Source organism: Pan paniscus, chromosome 10 (genome assembly GCF_029289425.2).
Source record: "Pan paniscus chromosome 10, NHGRI_mPanPan1-v2.0_pri, whole genome shotgun sequence".
In the NCBI taxonomy this organism is placed as follows: Eukaryota; Metazoa; Chordata; class Mammalia; order Primates; family Hominidae; genus Pan; species Pan paniscus.
This window is the reverse complement of record NC_073259.2, coordinates 111,197,036-111,221,639: the sequence shown is the minus strand read 5'-3', so window position 1 is coordinate 111,221,639 and position 24,604 is coordinate 111,197,036. Positions and strand designations below refer to the sequence as shown.

Sequence of the window (24,604 nt, the reverse complement as noted above, 5' to 3'; positions counted from 1 at the left end):
ATTTTGTTATAAAATACTCATTATGTGCTCATAGAATCAGCTCACCATTGTTTTTTCTGCTTTCTTTGTTATTAGTTGCCTCATAGCTTATATAGAAGACACACTGGAGAGCCCAAATTGACAAATTTGTAAATATTTACCTTTCACCATTGAATAACCACAAAAATGTGACATTCCCAACAGCTTGAGGTCTCATGCCAATTGGAGGTGCATACCACCTACCACCAAACTCACCTGTTCAAATGTGGTTCCCCACTCAGAGCTGTGATTTGGCCGTGGTGCTGGGGAAAAGATAAATTACTGGCAAGAAAATAATTTAGGAGGTAGTTGTCCAAGCATTATCTTCAAGGGCCTAAACTAAGAAAGGGGCCATGAGTATAGAAAAGAAAGACTGGCATATTGAGGTACATTTCCAGCTAAATTTCTAGTTCCACACAAATTTCTGCAGTGGGCTTTATACTGATTTACCACTGTGAAAAGAGGAGTGGGGGAGGTTTCGCTTTGGGCACCAGTTCACTGATAATACACAGGACTAAGTATTTTTTCAAGTAGTAATGGTATGAGGAGGGTGAGTTTTATTCCAGACACATGAAATGTAAAGTAGAGCCAAAGCCAGTAGACAGTTGCAAATGTATAATCCATAAATTCGACTCACTTTTTAAATAAAAAGTTATTTTTAACCAGTAAAGATTACGTCAAACATTATTTTTTCTCTTTGTTTTTTTCTGAGCATAATGCTTCTGTCTTATGGAAAAAAATGGAATTTCCTCCTTTTTTCCCCACATAAAACTAATTTTTCCCTAGTATAGAAAATCGGCAAAATATAAATGAGTTGAAAGAGAAAGAATGAATCCACCTTTTTATATCCAAAACAGTTGCTATTATTATTTTGGTCTGTTTCCTTTCATTCAACATTCTATCATAAGTATTTTCCATGTTACTGATATTTCTTCCTTTGATTTGCATTTCTCAGAGTACAAGTTAGAAATGTTTTGCATTTCTGAAAAAAAAATTTTGATGGAATGTAAAACTAGGATGGAACCTCTTATCCAGTGTGGATGAGCTGCCTTCTTCTGTAAACTTCATGATGCTGATGGGTACCTGAACTGCTTCCAAGGTGTTGGGTTTTTTTGTTTGCTTGTTTTTAAGTTTTACTTTTTATTAAAGTATAATATTCCAACAAAAAGGCAGACATATCACAATTACATAGGTTGATGAATTTTCACAAACAAAACCCGGCTGAATAACCTCTTTTAAATTAAGAAAGAGAGCATTTACCAGCACACCAGAAACTCACTCTCCAACTCCATGCCCCATCCAATCACCCGCCTTCTACAAGAGTAGCCACCAGCTTGATATTTGTCAACAATAATTAGTTATGCTATTTTTTACTTTTTACGTAAATGGAACCATATAGTTTTAACCCATGGGTCTGGCTTCTTTCCTCCACATTCTTTTTTTTTTTTGCTGAGATTTGTCCACAGTCTTGTATGTCTGTGTAGATTGTTCCATCTTACTACAGTCTAGTACTGCACTGTATGAAAATACCACAATTTACTTATTCATTCTGCTGTTGATGGAGATTTTGAAAGCTATAGTTTTGGACTACTGTGAATAGCGATGCTGTGAAATATTCTGGTACTTGTTTTCTGGTGAGTATATGTATGAATTTCTGTTAGGCACACAGTTAGTAGAGAAACTGATGAGTGAGAGGATATGCAGATATTTAGATATTATAGATACTCCCAAACAGTTTGCGAGATGGTTGCACCAATTTACCATCCTGCCATTAGTGTATTAGAGTTTCAGTTGTTCCACATCCTTTTAGATACTGGTCTGTCTTTTTTATTTTGGTCATCTTAGTGGGTATATGCTAGTTTTAACTTGGATATCCCTGATTATAAATGAATTTGAGCACCTTTTAATAAATTTGTTAGCCATGGAAGATCCTCTTTTATAAAGTATTTGTTCACATTTTCAGTTTCTTTTTCTATTGGGAATGCCTATTTTTAAAATTGATTTGTGGAGGTTCTTTATAAGTTTAGAATATGAGTTATTTGTTGAATATATTTATTAAAATATCTTCTCCCACTCTGTAGGTTGCCTTTTAACTGTTGTATTTATGTCTTTTGAAGAACACACCATTTTAATTACAATATAGTTTGATTTAACAATGTGTATCTTTTAGAGATGTGCCTTGTGTGTCATGTCTTAAAAAATATTTGCTACTCTCAAGTGAGAAAGATGTTCTGCTGTATTTTTTCCTCCAAACGCTTTGTAGTTTTTTCCTTCATAATTAAATCTGCAGTATATCTGGAATTTAATTTGGTACACAATGTAAAGTAAGAGTTAGGACACATTTGTTTTTCTGTAATGCTATTTAATAGACACAGAACCATTTATTGAAAAGACCATTCTTTCCCTACCTAGCTGATGTGTGACAATACCTTTTTTTGCTCTTTTTGGACTTTTTGCATTCCCATATGAATTTTAGAACTAGTTAATTTTATCAGAAAAAGTAAAAACTGCTGGAGTTTATATTGGGAAAGCATTAAGTACATAGGTTAGTTTGTGGGGGATTTGATGGATTTACAATATTGAGCCAATTCATGAACATGGTATGACTTTCTATTTGTTTAGATCCCCTTTAATTTATTTAAATATTTTATAGCTTTTAGTATAAAAGTCTTACACATTTTTCATACTTCTCACATGTGTCTGCTTTTTCATGCAAGCACAAATAATATTTTAAAATTTTATTTTCTACTTTGTGTTGCTTATTAGCCACAAAATATGATTACTATATTGCATTATAAGAAAAAAAAATTATTGTCGTATATTGACATTGGACTCAGCAACCTTGCTATATTTATTGTCAATTCTTAAAGTTTGTAGATTTTTTTGGATAGTCTAGTATTCTAGTTACAGAATCATGTAGTCTGTAAACAATGACAGTTTTATTCATTTTTTCCTATATTTGTGATTTTTATTTATTTATTTTGCTTATTTGTTTTGTTGCATTTGCTAGGATGGCCAGTACCGTGATGAGTGGAAATAGTGAAAATGCATTCCTGATCTCAGGAAAGACTGCAATATTTGCCATTGAGTATGATGTTCTCTATAGATTTTTAGGTACTTGTTTACCTTAGCTCTCTACTGCTGCATAACAAATTACCATAAATTCAGCAACTCAAAACAATACAAAGTCATTATCTCACTTTTCTATGCCGTACATCTGGGCAGGGTTCAACTGGATACTCTGCTCAGGGTCTCACAAGGCTAAAATTAAGGTGTCAACCTGTGGCTAGGTACTTATCTGTAGCTCTTGATTCTCTTCCAAGGTCATTCATTAGCAGAATTCAGTTCCTTTCAGTTGTACCATTGAGGTCTCTGTTGTTGTTTTCCTGGCTATTGGCTGGGGTTTTCTCTAAACTTTCAGCAGCCACTTTCAAATCCTAGCCATTTGGCTTCTTCCATTTTTGAAGCCAGCAAAGGAGAATCTCCCCTGCATCAAATTTCTTGGACTTCAGGGAGGTCCCATTCCCTTTAATGACTCATCTGGTTAAGTCAGGCCTACCTGGGTAATCTGCCTTTCAATTAAGACAACATCAAGTGATTAGTAACTTAATCCTGGGACTGAGTGTGAGCTTTTGCCCACACTCAACAAGAGAGAATTGTACAGAGCTTACATATAATTGTGTGGGAATCTTGGAGATCATAGAATTCTGCTTAACATAATATTCTTTATTAACTAATATATCTATAACTAGGTTACCCAAGAGTTGTTACCATGGTTGAGTGTTAAATCTGATCAGATATTTTTTCTGCATCTATCAAAATGTTCATTTATTTTTCTTTTTTTGTGTGATTTACATTGATGTTTTTCAAAGCTCATTAGGTTCTTAAAGATAACTAGATCCAGTTTGCTATGTTGATTTGAACCATGTGAGATTGCTGACATTTTACCATACTTGAACTATAAATGGCAGTTTATATAGTTGAACTTAATTTTAAAATAATTTTATACCTATTTGTATAAAATATATTGATCTGTAATTTTTCTTTCTTGAAATGTTCTTGTTGAGTTTTATAATTGAAGCTATTTAGGCCTCCTAAGGTGCTGGAAAGTATTCTTTCTTTTTATATATATATATACTCTGAAAGAGTTTGTGCAGAATTGATATTATCTCATTCTTAAATGTGTGAATTAATTCATTGGTGAAGCCATCTGGGTGTCTTCCAGTGTTAATAACTTTGAAAGATACACTCCTGGTTGGGCATGGTGGCTCACGCCTGTAATGCCAGCACTTTGGGAGGCCGAGGCAGGCAGATCACGAGGTCAGGAGTTCGAGACCAGCCTGACCAACATGGTGAAACCCCCATCTCTACTAAAAATACAAAATTTAGTCAGTTGTGGTGGCGTGTGCCTCTAATCTCAGCTACTCAGGGTGCTGAGGCAGGAGAATCGCTTGAACCTGGGAGGTGAAGGTTGCAGTGAGCCAAGCAGTCCAGCCTGGGTGACAGAGTGAGACTCCATCTCAAAAAAACAGATACACTCCCTTCCGATGTTTTAATTGATGCTGAGGAAATCTTCATATACAGGTTAAGGCTGTAATCTATGAGAATTTTCTTGAGCAAAATGGTGATGATGAAAAATATATGTATATAAGTCAGTCCAAAAGAGAAGAACTCAGATATAGTCGGGAATTGCTCCAACAATATTCTGACCATTCCAGTATTTTTTATATTAGAAATAGAGGCTCTGATCCATAAGTGAATTTTCTCAGAAGAAACAAACACTACAGGTCACTTTGACTCAATCCTATATCCTGGTTTCTTCTATTCATAGCAGGAATCTCTTGGGCCACCCTTTAGTAGATGCATGTACTGGAATAAGTGATTCTGCTTCACTCTGCCTCAGTTTCCTCATCTGAAAAAGGAATAATAACATTGTCTATGTCACAGAATTATAAGGATTCATTTAGATTATGGATTAACCTAAATTAGCACAGTGGCTAGCCTATGGTGTGCAGTCAATAAAAGCTAATTTTAAAAATGCTTTACCTAATCACTTTGTTTCAGAAGTGCTTCAGTTTTCTAGAATATGTATTATTAACACAAGTATCAAATTTGTGCGGATGTTTCCGAAGTTTTATAGCATCATTGACACTTTCTTACACATAGCTATTTCTGCTTTTGCCTATTTAACTGTGAGATTCCTGAAGGAGGGGATGTTACTTTATATTTGTATCCCTAGTGCCTAACATAGACCAGGTACTCAATACTCTCTACTAAATTTTCAAATTAAAAAATAAATCAATCCCCAAGTATCAGCAGTGACAGAGATTTATTAACTTATGGCATAATCTTAAATTTTAGGAGCATATATATACCTGAAATTTTTGGTTTAACAATTCATCCTGCACAATATACTTATATAAATTTCCTAGATTTGAGCTAACTGGAAAATTTTAATATGGGTGCGAAAATAAGCTATTGTATAGGGGAAGGATGTTATAAAAAATAATGAGCAATATTTCATTGATACATCTGTGAGATATAACATTCCCAGACTTACTAATTTAAACCTTAAAGATGCTTCTTCAATCAAGGAACGTAGAGTGAATAAAAAAATGAAATCTTAATTTTATGACTAGGTGTATTAATCCTTTTTCACACTGCTATAAAGAAATATCCAAGACTGGGTAATTTATAAAGGGAGTAGGTTTGACTTACAATTCCACTTGGCTGGGGAGGCATCAGGAAACTTACAATCATGGCAGAAAGCAAAGGGGAGCAAGCTTGGACCTTCTCACATGGTGGCAGGAGGGAGAAGTGCGAGAAGGGGAAATGCCAGATGCTTATAAAACCATCAGATCTCATGAGAACTCACTCACTATCATGACAGCAACATGGGGGAAACCGCCCCCACAATCCAATCACCTCCCACCAAGTGTCTCACTTAACACCTGGGGATTGCAATTTAAGATAAGATTTGGGTGGGGACACAAACCATATCACTAGGTTAGTTCTTGGACATTTACAGAAGGCAAAGGGACATACTTATGTTTCTTTATACTAAAACAAAATCATTGTTTATCAGAAATTCAAATCTAACTGGGTGTCCTGCATTTTTACTTGCTAAACTGGTAACCCTAAATATATTACTTTTAGTGGTGGAACCTCTTGGGGCAACCTTTATCATACAATGTTCTGTGGAAGCACAGTTTAAGAATCACCACATTTTATGGTCCCAAATTTAGAATAAAAATTTTTGTTATGCTACTTACAGAGAACTAATTCTGAGCAGGGGAATTTTTTTGAAAATCAACGAGAGGAGGATGCAATTTAATCCCAGTCTTTGAAAATGGTTTTGCTTCCGTTGGACCCCAAAATAGATTTCTGAAGACAAGTAAATATTTAGGTATCAAGTAGTTGGGTATGTGGGCCACCTGACCCTCTACAAAGACAACTTGATTTTCAGGATCAACAAGAATAAAGGATTATGCACTGACTAGTCCAACTCTACAGATGTGCAGTCTTAATATAAATTTGTATCAAGACATGTTATAATATACAAATTCTTTCATGAGTTATAATGGGCAAATAATTTTCTAGATGCATATACATCTCAGGGAGCTTGTTCTAGAGTTTCTCTAGTCTTAATTTTAACAGGTTCAAGATTGAGCATGATTTTTTAATAACACTTAATTGACCAGATTAGGTAATAGTTTCACTTTCCACATGGATTAAGTAAATTATTCCACAGTTAAGTGTTTAAATGTGTTACATTATAGAGACAATTAAAGAAATATTGGAGTAATATGAAACTAATGCCAATTTATTTATTGGTTTTATTCTAAGATATTACATTTACTCAAACGAGCACTATGATTTACATCTGCTAGCAAATCCATTAGTTAGGATGAACTTGGTTTAGCGTCTGCTCACTCCATGGTCCAGAGACTCAGGGAACAATAAATAGCACTAAAGGAAGAAATTGAACTAGACCATCATGATGTAAGTCTAACCATCAAAAAAGATCAGTATAGTGTGGGCCAAGCTAGACCATAATAAATCAAAGTTATAAATTAGGCATTTTTAAAATGTAATTAGAACTATGGGGGTGGCTTGAACGAAAGCAAAATATACTTTGGTCTGAGATTGGTAACACCGAAGTCAAATTTAAGGGCTTGACTCTTGATAGAATCATAGAGTGAGAAATATAATAGTGATCTTTATTAATTAGTAAGGCCTTTTAATTGTAAGAACCTAAAATAATTGGACTTCTAGTAGACCCACACATAAACTTGACCATGGTTCTGTCACACCACAGTGAGGATCCAATTCCAGAAATCTGCATTGTTTGCTTTTATTGAATGGAGTGAATTCATTTTTCCATCTGACTTATTGTCACTCATCAATAATATATAGAAAAAGATATGATTCTACCATCTGTACTTTTCCTTCTAAAATTCAATGGTTCTCTTCTGTATGACAAATAAAAAAGGGAGGGGATGCTACCAACATTTATTTCTCTTATTGTTTTCCATGAGCTTTGTCCTGTGGTTTCTACTTTAAGAAAAGTTAAACCACAAAGTTGGTTAGGCTATCTTGGCTGCTGCTGGTCCATGTGTCTTGGGTAAACAGACTTTCTCTGCAATCTTTTCTCCCATGTTTCTGGGCATTTTGTTCTCTCTTGTAATGGTTGAACAAGGTTTTTCAAAGCCAAGATAGAAAAGGGGGCCAGGGACCTGTACACGGTGACATATACTGTACCAACATTCCAAGTGAACACCAGCCTCACACAATTGCGGCTTTACAGAGCAAACTTTGTGTAGTAGTTACTGTTGTACATTACAAAAAAAAAAAAAGAGAGAGAGAGAAGAAGTGGCAAAGTACTGTGAGTCACATTCAATTCTGAGACACAATAACAACCAGCAGGAAAAAAGAGAGAGACAGAAGTTTCATCAGAAAGAACCAAAAAAAAAAAAAAAAAAAAAAAAAAAAAAGAAAAAAAAAGAAAGAAAGAAAAATTCAAAAAAATTAACCTCTGTGTCACAGCCGTGGATTTCTATATAGAAAATGCTTCATTCACTGCAAAGGGCCAAACTTTAATTTGACATAATTCTAGTTCTTCGTTTTACAAAGTACCTTTCTTCATTTTTGACCTGAAAATTCTTACTAGGCAACTGAATTAGAAAATAATTGCTTAGAAAAATGAAAACTAGAAGCCAAAATAAGGGGAAAAAACTAGGTTGTTTTCCTCCTTTGAGACTTAATTTTAACCACAGCACAGAAAAATATATTAGTGCTTTTTTCCTGCATTTTTATAGGCCTCCTTGTCTGTAAAAGCTACTATCAAGGCTTAATTTAAATAAAAAGTTTTACAATGTTAATCCTGAGCTTCTATAGGTGAATGTATCTTTTGTATACTTACAGGCCCTCTTAAGTATGCTCCATGAGCCTACATTGCCCTTAGAGAAATGAGGGTCTGGACCATTTATCTTGCTGCTTTATCTACTGAGTTCTTCCATGGGCCATGCCTCAATGGCCTTCAGGCTGAAGCATTCTTGGTACCTAAGTAGGCTTTCTGTTATTTTGTCAAAATGCAGGAGTTTTCTCATCTTCTTCCCATGGCCAAATGAAGCTCCCCATTTCCCATTACCCAGTGGTTTATGCAAACCACAGTTGGTAGATAATCTTTGGGGAAAAATGTGTCAGCCTCATATTGTGAAAAAAGATATACGAAATAACATGCTTCTTTGTCTCATAAAAATATAAGGATGTTTTCAATTGTTAAAAAGCACAACTTACTGTAATGCACACACTTTCTGATATATTATCTGTGACATTGGTTTTGCCTCCACATGCTCATTTATGTTAACCTGTGTTTACTTTTCTTTTTTCTCTTTCTTTCTTTCTTTCTTTCTTTCTTTCTTTCTTTCTTTCTTTTTCTTTCTTTCTTTCTTTCTTTCTTTCTCTCTTTCTCTTTCTTTTTTTTTTTTTGAGACAGGGTCTCACTCTGTTGGCCAGGCTGGAGTGCAGTGGCATGATCTCAGCTCATTGCAACCTTCACTTCCCTGGTTCAAGGGACCCTCCCACCTCAGTCTCCCCAGTAGCTGGGATTACAGGCATGCATCACCACACCCAGCTCATTTTTGTATTTTTAATAAAGGCAGGGTTTCACATGTTGGTGAGGCTGGTCTCAAACTCCTGACCTCAAGTGATCCACCTGCCTTGGCCTCCTAAAGTGCTGGGATTACAGGCATGAGCCACCACGCCCAGCCCTATGTTTTCTTAATGTAAAAAACCTTATAAATAACTTTTATTATGTTTTAATTACATAATATGTATGGAGATATATATTATTGTAGTATGTATTACATAAAGACAAAAAAAACAGAAAACACAAGTAAAAGCATAAAAACCACCCATAATCTTGCCACTCTAGATTAGCATTAGCATTTTGATGTATAACCTCCCAGATGGTTTTCTCCCTCTCTCTCTTTCTCTCTTTCTCTCTCTCTCTCTCTATATATATATATATACGAAAATTCACACAAACTCTATATCCATGTTTTTAAATCAGAAGGTCACCATACTTTACATATTGTTTGGACTCTGTTTTTTTTCTGTTCAACAACATATTTTACATATCTATAATGTTAGCAAACACAATTCCATAACATCTTTCAATGATTGCAAAGTATTTCATCATTTTGATGTACCATAGTTTATTCATCCAGTTCACTTTTGTTGAATATTTTTGTGGTTTCTAATTTTTCACAATTATATACAATGTTGTAATAAACATTTTCATAACATCTTTGTGTTTACACTATTTTTTCCCTTTATGGCAAATTTCTAGAGATGATGTTAATAAGTTAGAGGATGTGAACATTTTAAGGCTTTTGATACGTAATGTCAAATTGCTCATGGCATAGGCTGTATCAATTTAATCTTCTACCAATAATGTATGAGAGTGGTTTGCTAAACCCTCACCACCACTTGTTATCATTCTATTTTTATGTTGGTCAATTTCATAGAAAAAATAATTTTAGTTCATCTTTTTCAAAGTGATGAAGGTGAGCCTGAACTGTAACATCTCTGTCAATGGCCATGAGTATCTCTACTTTTTCTCTAAAGGGCTCTTTGAGATTGACAAAGAGCAACTGAACTGGAACTGGAACTAGAAAAGTCAGAACTCTTAAGAATTACCTTTGTGGAGTAAGAATAGGATTATTTTAAATGTGGGAAAGATAGTAGCCATAATTAGAAATAACAGAGTTAAAATCTAAACAGTTCGAAATGCTTTAAAATGTACAGTATAAAAGTTTGCGTTTTTTGGGGAGACGGGGACTCTCCAATATTCAGTACTAACCCTTATAGCATCCTGATTGCTTTTCTAGATAATCCCTCATTGTGTGTAGTCATGGGAAAAGATGATGTCTACTGAAGACAGGACAGCCCCAATATATCCAGGGTAGATCACATGACTAGGACTTTGCCCGTCAGATATGCTTTCCTGGGATTTTGAATCTTGAGGGAAGGACACAATGATATAAAAGATGGTTGTCAATTATGCCTCTCAAGCAGCAATGGTTTAGCCCTCCAGAGTTTCCATGGTTTTTGCTCATTCTAAGCCTAGTCATCCCAAGCAGTATCTATACCCTTCCCCAAAATCCCTTTCTGCTTAAGTTGCCCAAGTCGTTTTCCGTTGCCAGCAGCCAACTCCAGCTACATACAAATGGATGATGTGATTGTTTTAAGTTGTGAATTCTAAGTAATTTCTCCTCCCCCCATCAAGATTATATCACCCATAAAAAGTTTCTTTTTAGCATCATTTACAAGGACGCTATTAAAGCTCAACTCTCAAGTATAATAAATCCATTTTGGAAGAGTTTTCTTACTGCCTTGCAGTGATGAAAGCTGATACCAGCACCTACTTTGCCTAGCCCACGGCAGCATCAGAAAACTGTACTCTCTGCCTCTACGATATCTCATTTTTCATTAAGGGACTTACCTCATGCATTTCAAATATGGCTTATGGATGGAAAACACCATGGGACTTTCCTCAGTCTTGCTAAGGTGACTGCAAGTAGCCACAAAACTCTGGAGTGACAAAGAGGCTTTGTATTCACAGCCAAGGTTGCCTACAAATGCACTCTTTTGCCTTTTTTCTCCTCATCTCCTCTTTTTCCTCTGACTTCTTTTTCTTTTACCTTTTTTCTCCTCGTCTCCTCTTTTTCCTCTGACTTCTTTTTTTCTATTAACAGAATGAAGCCAAAGTAACTTACTGTAAAGCATTTCAAGCCAAGATACAAAAGTACTTGTCCAAGACTCTTTAACTAAGAGTCTCCCCATAAATAGGCATCTCCCAAGTTTATATTTTCTTTCAGACCTGGAAGATAATAATAATGATAAACATAGGGAAATGAAGTTATTAAGTAATTATTAAACACTTAATATCTGTGATGCACTATGGTATGTGCTGTGTTATGTTATTTGATCCTTACCATAAATAACCCTGTGATAATAATAATGATGATTAGCAGCAGTAGTAGTATAGTAGTATTATCCCCATTTTGCAAATGGGAAAGCTGAGACTAGAGATATAAAAATCCAGTTCAATTGTACATAAATAGTAAATGGCAGAGCTGGGATTAATACTCAGGCCATCTGGCTCTTAATCAGTGTTTGGTTTGTTTGTGTTTCACAGATTACAATTAAGTAAAATTTCCCCAAACAGTCCTGTGATTTCATTAGACAGATTCTTCAAAGTCTTGTTCTCCTATTAGAGAAAGACTTTGTAGACACTTCTTAGAACTATGCAGCCTTTGGAGGTACTCTTAAAATGAGAGGTGACTTTTCATTCCTCTCACATAAATGGATTGAGGCCTTAAAAGTCTGCCATGAGTCTGCAAAAACAATCCCAGCAATGGGGGTGGGGAAGCAAGTTTCTGACACCCACAGTAGAGCAGTTTTCTTGGTTTTGTGAGTTTCTACTGTCCTGGGTTGCTAGAACCCCCTGACTCCTCAGAACTGAGGTATGACCTGAGCAAAGAGGAAAGAGTGACAAAGACTAGGAATGCTACCGAAGATAAACTACCAATCAGGGAGCCTGGCCTCCTCCAGATCCTCTGCCAGATTTTGCTTTTATAAATTATTTCTACTTCTACCCACTAATTTTCCAATTCTAGATTCCAAACCAGCCATTTAGTGAGCATTGAACTCCCAACGCCTGCTTTCATGGGTCAGGGTATTGGAAATGCTGTCGCTGGCTTAGAAAAGAGGACACCCCACAGTGTCTACTATTCTGCACTTGCTTTTTCAAAGGCAGAAAGTTGCTTAAGTACTTTCCCATTTTTTCCCCTTTCTATTTATTCCCTGAGGTGAAAACTTGCAGACAATAACCTTTTTGCCTGTCACGTTCCAGTGTAAAATGTGCTGCTCAGAGACAGATATTTTTAAACTAACCCCAGCCTCCAACCTTGCCCCCTTTGTGTGATCATGTTTTGAGCTGTGAGGCTTCCCCACAATGCAGTTTTGTATATTAAATAGAATTGCATATGCTTCCTTTGAAATTCAATGCCTTATGATTAAAAACTTGTCTTGGACACTCTAGGTGGACTTGATTAAAATATATATGTTTATATTTTTACTGTTAGTTATTACTGAAAAAGGTAGTTTGCTGCACAAGTTGAGTTATATGTAAAATGCCTTGAGTATGGAGATGAAGCCCTCTTTGAGACATATAGACAAATTCACATGGAGGTTTTAGATTTCCTTTAACAGTAACTGCTATCCCCCTGCATTTCCTTTTCCTGTCTGATTTCTCCAATCACAGAATAAAAACTGTCATTTTATAGTTTAGTTCAAAGAGGTGGGTAAAATGAAGCTGTCACTCTCTTTTCTCTCTCTCTCTCTCTGATGCACCTAACTTTGGGGTCAGTCCTCAGTGAAAATTAAGTCTACCGAATTTAGTTATGTAGATCCACTGAAGATTTGCAAGAGAAATAAACCAGATAAAACTAATTTGACTGGGGTAAAACATTCCAAAACCATTCCAAATTAGCACCCTGAAATATATGGGGTTGTAAACTGTTCTTTGTTCTGTTCTGTTTTTAAGTGGTTATCTGTAAGAAGCAGCTTGTGAGTTGTGAGAAGGAATTAAGAATTTGTGTTGTTCATCTCAGAGAGAGTCCATTTGGAAGAAAGTGACAGTAAAATCTACTTTGGGCAAAATTTTTACCAAATTATGACTCTAACAATCTCATTAATTTTAGTTTACTAGAGACAACAACTTCAAAATAACATCAATGAAATAACAACAGCAAAACTAGTCACTCAAACTTGATAATCACATCCTTTAACCAGCTTCTTTCATTGAGTTACATATCTGGAGACAATGTCATGTAAAAGGAAAACAGAAATGAAAGGGATACCTAGACATTTTTAAATGTCTAGGATGTTTTTAATTTCTATGTTTTTTTAATTTGTGTTCATTCTATTTTAATTTTGGGAGTCTCAATGTTCATTTATCTTTCCCCAACATTTTATTACAGAAAATTTCAAAATACAGATAAGACAAAATAATTTTATGGTGTATAGTATCTACTCACCACCTAGATTCTACAGTGAACACTTATCTATAATTGTTTTATTATGGCTGGGTGCGGTGGCTCATGCCTGTAATCCCAGCAATTTGGGAGGCTGAAGCAGGCGGATCATTTGAGGTCAGGAGTTCCAGACCAGCCTGGCCAACATGGTGAAACCCCGTCTCTACTAAAAATACAAAAATTAGCTGGGTGTGGTGGTGGACGCCTGTAATCCCAGCTACTTGGGAGGCTGAGGCAGGAGAATCGTTTGAAACTGGGAGGCAGAGGTTGCAGTGAGCCAAGATCCCGCCACTGCACTCTGCCTTGGGCTACAAGAGCGAAACTCTATCTCAAAAAAAAAAAAAAAAAAAAGTTTTATTATTTATCGATCCTTTATCCATTCATCAATCCATTTCACTTTTTGGTGAATTTCTAAGTCAGTTGCTTATATCATTCGGCTTCTTAAACATTTCAGCCTGCATGTCATTAAATAGAGTTTAATATTTAACTCAATATTTGTTTGCCAACTAGCTGGTTTTTAAGACACTTTATTATTGCCTTATATTTAGGGTTCTTTACTGACATGTATCTCCCGGATTTTCTTATCTTTATTTCACTATTTCTTCTCTCACCCTAATTGTCCCCAATCTCTCTTTTTTTTTTCTAATTCTTTGTTACCTCCAGTTTTATTCCACTCCTTTAGAAACAGTATTTTTCAGGTCAAATGTTATAGGTCACTGCTAAAAACTGAACTGTGTTTAGTAAAGATTACAAAGATTACAGGTGGCTAAATCAGGGAGCTTGAGAGTCTGCTAGGCAAATGCAAAGAACTGGGGTTTGTATAGTCAAAGTAGGCCTTGACTCCTTTCACCTTATGCTGAAGGTATTTACTTGGAAGATGGTTAAGGCAAAGTGCTTTTCCCAGGTCTGCAAAATTTGATATTCTAGTGCAGGCTTATATTTAGCTTTTAAATACAACAGCAATTTTTCAGTGGTTTCACTCATACATCAGGGATGTTGCATGTCTGTGTGCAATGCGTACATTGTATGGTGTGTGTGTGTGTGTCTCCCAATCACATTTGGGGCCTCTGTGGCCTGCAATTCAACATGGGGTTTGTCACCAAGCCTCTTTAGACTTTCAGCTTTATTGGTGCCATTTTTTTAAAGTTTGTTTTGTTCCCTATGCTAATAAAGCTTGTCTCTGCCTCAATCAAAGCATATCATCTCTCCCTTTTTCTCTTGTAAGTAAGGCAGCAATCTGTTCTGTTTAAATGCTTCATCATCTTTGCTCTCCCCCTCCCTGTTTCCTTAGATTTTCGAGATTGTTGACTATTATGTAACAGATGGCCCAACAGACCTCCGACTCTTTTGCGGTGTTGGCCAGCTTGGCTCAGGAAAATAGCAGCACTGGAGTAAGTATTCCCAGGCATGGGACGCTCATGAATTTTAACTCCTCCACAACAAAGGAATTCAAAGAGGGTAAGAGCCAATCTATCAGGAGCTGAGGCAATTAAGAGACATAGGTTGGCATTCTGCTGAGGAGGATTCCCTTCCCGGGGTCTGAATATTTAGACTAGATTAGGTCAGCCTGTCTTCCATTCATCTCTGCCCTGCCACAAGGTATCAAAACAATGAAATGACTCAAAAACAGAAGCCAGTGTGTTTTTAGCTTTTAATTATAAAATGTGTGTATTGTTGTATAAGAATTCCATGGAGGAAGAGACCAAGGAGCCATAAAGATGACACCCCGATCTTGCCAAGGACAATTCCAGTGACAACCAGGAAGAGGCCACTGTTTCTGTTTCAGATTTGATTCCTGAGGCCCTGGTTTTTAGTACTTTAGCCATCTCGAGGTTGGGCTGAGTGCTCAGATTGTTTCTACTTTGGCGATTATTTCAGGGCATAAGGAGAGACCTACAGAGCAATGAGATGAGGAGATGGGGTGGTAGTTATTTGTCTGTATTTTAACTTAAAAAGTACAGAAATGGACAAAGAAGAAAAATAGCTATTTTTCACAGTACCACCACTAGAAAATATTTTGGGCATATTTGCCTTTTCTCCTTTTTTTAACCCCATGTTTACATTTTATTTTAACCTGCAAGCACTGCATATGCATTGTCTGTATTGTCTCTTTAAATAATGACCATTACAGAAGAAGCTGCACAGACTCAGCCCCTAAGCCCTCCAGTACCACCCAGTGCTATCTCCAGCGTTCTCTGGACCTCAAAGTCAGCCTATATTCATTTCTGAGTTTTCTGTGTATTGATGCTGCTTCTTTCTTTCTTTCTTTCTTTTTTAAAGAGATACATACGTCATAATTTTTTTTGGTCTTTTTGCTTTTGCTTTTGGCCCCCTTTTTGCTCTTCTTTTTGAGCCAGCCACACATAAATCAATATCTTGAAATACTGTCTTTAATCATGTCTGTGAGAGAAGCAGAAGAATAGGGATGATTCTGTCTGTGCTCAAGCTTCCATCTGGAACATCCAGAACAAGAACTCTGAAGTTACTTTTTAACCTGGAATAATATGAATGGTGAAATCAAAAGTCAGTCTTTCAATTTACTGAATAACATTGTTTTAAAATGAAAGGAATTTATATGACATCTGCATGTCTGGAAAATAGTATCCAATAACAATAATTATTATTATAATCTGGTTTAATAATGCGCTTTATTGATAAAGAAAATGAGGGCTAGAGAAGTGAACACTTCAGGTCATGCAGTGGATAAAGGGCAGAGCTTGGGCTAGAAGGTCTCATTTCCACTTTGGTATTATTTCTTTTTGTTTGTTAGTAAAGTATGGTATTCAGTTAAGCATCTACTTAGTGCTGGATTCTGTGGGGAATGAAAAGAAAACACAAGACAAGGGCACTGTTCTTGTAAAGCTGAAAATCTACCAGATAAACTTACATGACACCATCAAGAACAATACAGATACATGATGGTGCTAAACTGCATGATATTGATGGTAGGGGAAATAAGAATTCTACTAAGGTAGATGGTTAACACTGTAGAGAAGTTTGATTTTGAGATGAATCTTGAAGAATAAAATTGTGAAAGGATAGCAGGGGATGTGTGGATGCAAGAGAGAGGCCAGAGGGTGAGCAAGGCAAAGTGGAGCGTGAAGTGGCTTGGAAGGGTCAAAGGAAAGAGGTAGTCTGATTGGCTCCAGGGGTGTGCCAGGACATCAGCTGAAAGTGAAACTGAAGTGAGAACAAGAATGATGACATTGATTTCTCAGAAAGTGCAGAAATTTTGGTTTCTGACTGGTTTTCTACCAGGGATTATATAGTGTATTAGTGCATTCTCACACTGCTGTAAAGAACTACCCGAGACTGGGTTATTTTTGAAGAAAAGAGGTTTAATTGACTCAAAATTCCACAGACTATAGAAGAAACATGGCTAGGAGGCCTCAAGAAACTTACAATCATGACAGAAGGTGAAGGGGAAGCAAGCATGTCTTCACTTGGCAGCAGGAGAGAGCGAGCGAGCAAAGGGAGAAGAGCTACACACTTTCAAGCAACCAGATCTTGTGAGAACTCACTCACTATCACAAGAACAGCAAGGAGGAAATCCGCCCTCATGATCCAACCACCTTCCACCAGTCCCCTCCCCTGTCTGTGGGGATTACACTTCAACATGAGATTTGGGTGGAGATACAGAGCCAAACCATATCATGTAGCTTCCAGAGAAAGAATTTCTAGTGAGCATCTCAGAAAGGGATTTTTTTAGTTGATACAAATATCTGTACATATTTATAGGTTACATATGTGACATTTTGTTACATGTACTGACTGCATAATGATCAAGTCAGGGTTTTGGGGATGTCCATCACTTCAATTATTTATTATTTCTATGTGTTGGGATCATTTCAAGTCTTCCTTTCTAGCTATTTTGAAATATACAATACATTGTTGCTAACTATAGTTATTATACTCTGCTATCAAACATGAGAACTAATTCCTTCAATCTAACTTTATGTTTGTACCCATTAACCAACCTCCTTTATGCCCCCACCCCCACACACCCTGCCTGGCCTCTCATGTCTATCATTCTACTCTCTACCTCCAAGAGATCAACTATTTAACTCCTACATCTGAGTGAGAACATGCAGTATTTGTCTTTCTCTGCGTGGCTTATTTCAATGAACACAACGCCCTCCAGTTCCATCCATGTTACTGCAAATGACATGATTTCTATGTTTTATGGATGACTAGTATTCCATTCTGTATGTATACCACATTTTCTTTATCCGTTTATCTTTTGATGGATACTTAGGTTGATTTCATGTCTTTGCTATTGTGAATAGTGCTGTGATAAACATGGGAATGCCAGTATCTCTTTGATATGTGATATGTGAATTTCTTTTCCTTTGGATAAATGTCCAGTAGTGAGACTGAAGGATTGTATGGTAGTTCTATTTTTAGTTTTTTTTGAGAAATCTTACTGTTTCCACAGTGGCTGTATGATTTACATTCCCATCAACACTCTGAGTTCCCCTTTCCTGACATCCTTGCCAGCGTCTGTTTTTTTTTTTTTCTTTTTAAAAATAGCCGTTCTAAGTAGGAATGGGATGATATCTTGCTGTGGTTTTGATCTACGTTTCCCTGGTTACTGATATTGAGCATATTTTCATATATGTGTTGGCCATTTGTATGTCTTCTTTGGAGAAATGTCTATTCATGTCCTTTGCCCACTTTAAATGGTATTATTTATATTTTTACTGTTGAGTTGTTTGAATTCCTCATATATTTTGAATATTAGTTCCTTGAATGAATAGTTTGCAAATATTTTATTCCATTCAACAGGTTGTTTCTTAACTCTCTTGATTGTTTCCTTTGCTGTGCAGCAGCTTTTTAGTTTAATATAACTCTATTTGTCTATTTTTGCTTTTGTTGCCTGTGCTCTTGAGGCCCTCATCTTTGCCTAGAACAGTGTCCTGGGGTGTTTTCCCCATGTTTTCTTTTAGTAGCTTTATAGTTTTGGGTCTTACAATTAAGTCTTCAATCTATCTTTCATTTATTTTTCTAAGTGGTGAGAGATAGGGGTTCAGTTTTATCGTTTTGCATATGGCAATCCAATTTTCCCACAACAACTAATTGAAGAGGGTGTCCTTTCCCCAATGTATGAGGTTGACACCTTTGTCAAAAAGTGGTTGACTGTAAACATATGGATTTGTTTCTGGATTGTGTGCTCTGTTCCATTGTTTGATGTGTCTGTTTTTATACAAATATCTTGCTGTTTTGGTTACTATAGCTTGTAATATATTGAAGTCAGGTAGTCTGATGCTTCCAGCTTTTTTATTTTGCTCAGAATTGCTTTGACCATTTAGGTTATTTTATGGTTCCGTATACATTTCAGGACTGTTTTTCTATTTCTGTGAAAAATTACATTTGTATTTTGATAGGAATTGCATTGAATCTATAGATTGCCATGGGCAGTGTGATCACTTTCAATTAATATGGAAGATATTAATTATCCCAATCCATGAGCATAGAATGTCTTTTGATTTGTTTGTATCCCCTTCAATTTCATCAGTGTTTTGTAGTTTTTTTCTATGGAGGTTTTTTATACCCTTGGTTAAATTAATTCCCAGGCATGTTATATTTTATATAGCTTTCTTTATTTCTTTTTCAGCTAGTTTGTTATTGGTGCATAGAAATGCTACCGATTTTGTATATTGGTTTTGTATCCTGCAACTTGCTGAATTTATTATCAGACCTAAGAGGTTTTTTTGTGAAGTCTGTAGGTTTTTCTAGATAGAAGATTATGTTCACTGCAAAGAGGAATAATTTGACTTCCTCTTTCCCAATTTGGATGGTTTTTTTTTTCCTCTTGACTGATTGCTCTGGCCAGGACTTCTAATACTATGTCAAATAAGAATGAGTCTCTTGTCTTGTGTCAGATCTTAGAGGAAAGACTTTCAGTATTTCCATATTTAGTATGATGTTAGCTGTGGGTTTGTCATACATGGCCCTTATTATGCTAAAGTATGTTCCACCAATGTCTAGTTTGTTGAGAGTTTTTATCATGAAGAGATGTTGAATTTTATCAAATGGTCTTACTGTGTCTATTGCAATAACCATACGTTCTTTGTCTCTCATGCTGTTGATATCAGGTATTACATTTATTTATTTGCGTATGTTGAACCATTCTTGCATTTTTAAGATAAATCCCCCTTGGTCATGGTCTATTATTTGTTTGATGTACTGTTAGATTCAGTTTGCTAGTATTTTGTTGAGCATTTTCACCTCTATGTTTACATTCAAAATTGTTATTGATATGTGAGAGTTTATTCTTGTCAGTCTATTAATTGATTCATGGTTGTTTTGTATCTCCTTTGTTCCTTCTTTGTCTCATTGTTAATCACTGTGGTAACATCTATGATGGTGACATTTGAGTCCTTTCTCTTTCTTTTTCTTTTTCTTTTTTTTGAGATAGTGTCTCACTCTGTTGCCTACATTGGAGTGGAGTGGATCAATTTCGGCTCACTGCAACCTCCGCTTTGGGGCTGAAGCCATCCTCCCACTTCAGCCTCCTGAGTAGCTGGGACTACAGACACCTGCCACCATGCCCGGCTAATTTTCTTTGTATTTTTAGTAGAGATAGGATTTTGCCATGTTGCCCAGGCTGGTCTCAAACTCCTGAGCTCCAGTGATCCACCTGCGTCTATCTTCAACAGTGCTGGGATTACAGGCATGAGCAACCCTGCCCAACCTTTCTCTTTCTTAATTGTGTGTTTGATCTACCAGTAGGTTGTATACTTTTGTGTGTTTTCATGATGATACGTATTGTCCCTTAAGTTTTTGCTTGTCTGGGAAAGACTTTATTTCTCCTTAATTAATGAAGGATAATTTTGCTGCATATAGCACTCTTGGCTAGCAGTGTTTTATTTTTTTTATTTGTTTTGTTTTGTTTTTTAGCTTTTGGAATATGTCATCCCATTCTCTCATGACCTATAAGGTTTCTGCTGAGAAACACCCTGTTAGCATGATGAAGGTGTCCTCACAAATAACTAGACACTTTTCTTCATGTTTTTAGAATTTCCTCCTTGTCTTTGGCTTTTGACAGTCTGTCTATCATTTGCCATGGAGAAGAAGTTTTTGCATTTATCTATTTGAGGTTCTCTGAATTTCCTGTGTCTGGATGTCTAAATGTATTTCTAGACTTGGGAAGTCTTCAGCTACTCTTTTCTTAAATAGGTTTTCTAATGCTTTTCTCTTCACCTTCTGGGATGGCAAAATTTTGATTATTTGATCACTTTATGGCATCTCATATGTCTTATAGGCTTTTTTCATTCTTCTTAATTCTTTTTTCTTTATTTTTGTCTGACTGAGCTATTTCCAAATACCTGTCTTTAAGTTCTGAAATTCTTTCTTCTGCTTGATCTACACTATTGTTGAAGATTTTTCATGTATTTTGTATTTCATTTAATGAATTTTTCAGTTCTAAAATGACTCTTGGTTCCTTTTTATGATATCTAGCTCTTTGATAAATTCATCATTCTTATCCTTAATTATTTTTCTAATCTCTTGGTATTATTTTTCCTGTATTCTCCAGTATTTAACTGAGTTTCTTTAATATCAATATTTTAAACTTTTTACTTGGGACTCCATAAATTTCTTTTTGTTAGGAATCTGTTGCTGGAGAACTATTGTATTCCTATGGAAGTGTCATGTTTCCTTGATTTTTCAAGTTTTTTGTGTCCTTACACTGATATTGGCACTCAGGTATAACAGTCACTTCTTTCAATTTTTAAAATTTGTCTTCGTGGGCAAGAATGTTTTCCTGAAGAGGTATCTATGATATTTATAGTGTTGGTTGGGTCAGTGCATTAGTTCATTCTCATGCTACTAATAAAGACATACTTGAGACTGGGTAATTCATAAAGGAAAGAGGTTTAATTGACTCACAGTTCCACAGGGCTGGGCAGACCTCAGGAGATGTACAATCATGGCAGAAGGGGAAGCAAACACATTATTCTTCACATGACAGCAGGAAAGAGAAGAGAGGTGAGTGAAGGGGGAAGCCCCTTATAAAACCATCAGATCTCATGAGAGCTCACTCACTATCATGAGAATAGCATGGAGGAAACTGCCCCCATGATTCAATTACCTCCCACAGCATCCCTTCCACCACACTTGGGGATTACGGAAACTACCATTCAAGATGAGATTTGGATGGGGATGCAGCCAAGCCATATCAGTTGGGTACTTTGACTTTGATTCTGGCTGTGTGCAATAGTGTAGTCTTCATATGATTTCTTTGGCTGTAAACAATGTCAGTGGTATCTGTGGTTTTTGTTTGTTTGTTTTGTTTTTTCAGTGGCTTGGGGTATGGTTGTTAATGGAGGCAGTGGTGAAGTTTTGCTAGAGACAGGGATGCCAGGTGAGTCCTTGGGCCCCAGTAGTGACAGCAGTGAGATGAGCATGCCTGTTCTTGGGCAACAGGTTTCATAAGTTGGCATTGGTGTTAGTGAGTCCAAGGGGGTAGATTTTTGGGCTCCAGGCAGCTTGCTTAGGTGCCAGTAGTAACAATAGTGGACTGGGTAGGTGGGTGGGTTCTTAAGCTTCTGGGAAGTGGGTGTGTCATGGGTGATGGCAGTAGCAATGGAGTGACTAACCTCTGGATCCCAAATGTTGGTGTTAGAAGTGGTTGTGATGGGTTGAGCAGGCCAGTCCCTAGGCCCTTAGGTTGTGCCTACAGATGGGAGCCCGCTGTGGTGGTAGTAGCAGGTTGGATGAGCCTAACCTCAGGTCCCTGTAGGGAATGCTCAGGTGCTAACAGTGGTGTACTGGGCTGAACAGTCCCCAGGCACCCAGTCCCCACTCAAGCACTGGAGAATGGGGAGAAAAGGGCAAAGCCAGCCCAGTCAGACCTGTCCTGAGGCCCCCAGGGGTACATGCAGGCACTTACTATGGTAGGCAGGGGAAGGTGAGCCTCAGGCCCAAGGCTAAATGCTTAGGTAGTGGCAGCAGCAGCTGAGCTTCAGCTCTGCTACTGGGGAGGGTGGGGCTCCTTTCAGTGGCAACAGACTTATGCCAGACGTTTCGGGGAATGTGTACTTCATTTGAGCTTTGGCCCCAGCTGCAGTAGCCCATGGTGGTGGCTGCTGTGGGTGGGTGAGTTTGTCCTTGGTGCACATGAAAACATGCAGTGGCTACACTGCTGAAGGCAATGAAATCTTTACTAATGGTTCATGCTTCGGCTCTGAAGGTAGCAGCCAACCTTGGTGGTGGCTGCAGGCAGGAAATGTCAATGGGGCTCCAGAGATGTGGAGATGCAGGTGCTGTTGTAGCCTTAGAGAATATGCAGTCTGGTGGGAGTGGGGATCTCAATATAGCCTCTTGCTGTGGCTGCTTAGGGCTCAGATAGAGTCTGGGACCCAGCATGAGTTCCATCTCTGGAGCAATGTCTTCACATTGTCTTGAGGCAACTCCCTATGTTAGTTATGAGGCCTGCTGAGGTCAAGGGGCTTTCCTGTGGCTAGGATGCAGTAGTGTGTGGTGAGAATATGGACCACTGAGGGTCACTCATCTACTTTTTCCCATGTTAGGGAGCCATTTCAGGCCCCCAGCCAAGCCCTGTAGAGTAGGCTGCCTCACTTCCTTCTCCTTCATTGCTTTAGGTGTTTGCTATCACTTTTCGGTTGAATTCCAATATTCTGTTAGGTGATCTATTGGAAATGTGATTACCTACCTGCAAATTCAGTTCTTATTTGTAGGGCAGGTGCCTACCAGATGCCTCTAGCTGGCCATCTTGAAGTCATGTGTCTCAGAAAAGGATTATATCTAATACTATTCACCCCATTCTGCCTCAAATATTTGAGGAGCTGGACAAGAAACATATACGTCTAACTCATATTTAGCTCCTTCTTGATAGACGGTTTGAAGTGTGACTTTCTCAGTATAACTCACCATCATCATTATCACTAGCATCAAAAACAGTATTATCCACCACCACTACCCCAATCAACATCACTCCTTCGCTACCACTACCATCAGTAACATCACCCCTACTGACAACATCACCCCATCACCACCAACACCATTATCAATAACATTACTCCACGCACTAACATCACTCTTACCCAACAACAACATCACCCCTCAACAACATCATCCAACAACATTACCCCACCATCAAGAACAATATTACTGCCACCACTATCAGGAGCAACCTGCCATCATAGCCCTACCCAAATGACTATAACTTTCCAACTCCCTGAGGAAAAATATTCAGAGGGGAGTCTTTCTTGATTGGTTTCTTGTTGATTTCTATTGAGAAAAAAAATATTTAGAACAGTGAAAATAATTCAGATAATTCAAAGAATCTTGGAAGTTCAAAGAGATATGGGGCTTTACCTCAACTACAGATGATTCTATTAAAACCATCAAAGGGAAAATCTGACAAGCTATACTATGTGAAGGTAAATAAAAATAAACACATTCCCAGATTGTGGCTTTTGGATTGGAATGCAGTTTGGGGCTGAAAAAGCAAGAGCTTGCAAGACAATTGATTAGAGAAATATAGTAAATTCATAATTTTTAACAAGCAAAAAGCCAAGACTGATCACATTTTTGCATCAGGTTTTATATATATTCCTCAATAATTCAGAATTCTTCTCTTCCTATATAAATTTTCAAGGACACCAAATAATTCACCAATGCCTCACAATTATTTCTAATTCAGGAGATTCTAGTCTTCTCTTGTAATAGATGCAATACTGTGGCATAGGTTCCACTTTCACCTGTTTTAATATTCTGTAACCATTACTCCCACTAGGACACCCGCCACCATCTTCTTTGGGTACCCATGTAGGCAGCTGGAAATAGCAACCTGATCAGCACAAATTACTGGATTCTGACTTTGCTTCAGAATCAGCTGAGAATTGTCAGTATAGAGAAAGTCTTTCTAGAGAGGTTGTGTGGTACACGGGCAAGGGTGTTTGTGTGGGTATACGTGGACCAGATTTTTATTGTGGGTACACCATTGACTAGTTGGT

The 24,604-nt window shown here is 37.1% G+C and overlaps 1 protein-coding gene across 1 annotated transcript in view; it reads left to right on the top strand.

The window, feature by feature from the left end:
* The window catches only part of C10H12orf42 (chromosome 10 C12orf42 homolog), a 457,931-nt gene that overhangs the window by 345,692 nt on the left and 87,635 nt on the right, over positions 1–24,604 (top strand). Inside the window, exon 3 of the transcript XR_004665400.2 lies at positions 14,914–15,013. The gene's annotated coding sequence lies outside the window, so the exon portion shown is untranslated. The remainder of the gene's footprint in view (positions 1–14,913; positions 15,014–24,604) is intronic.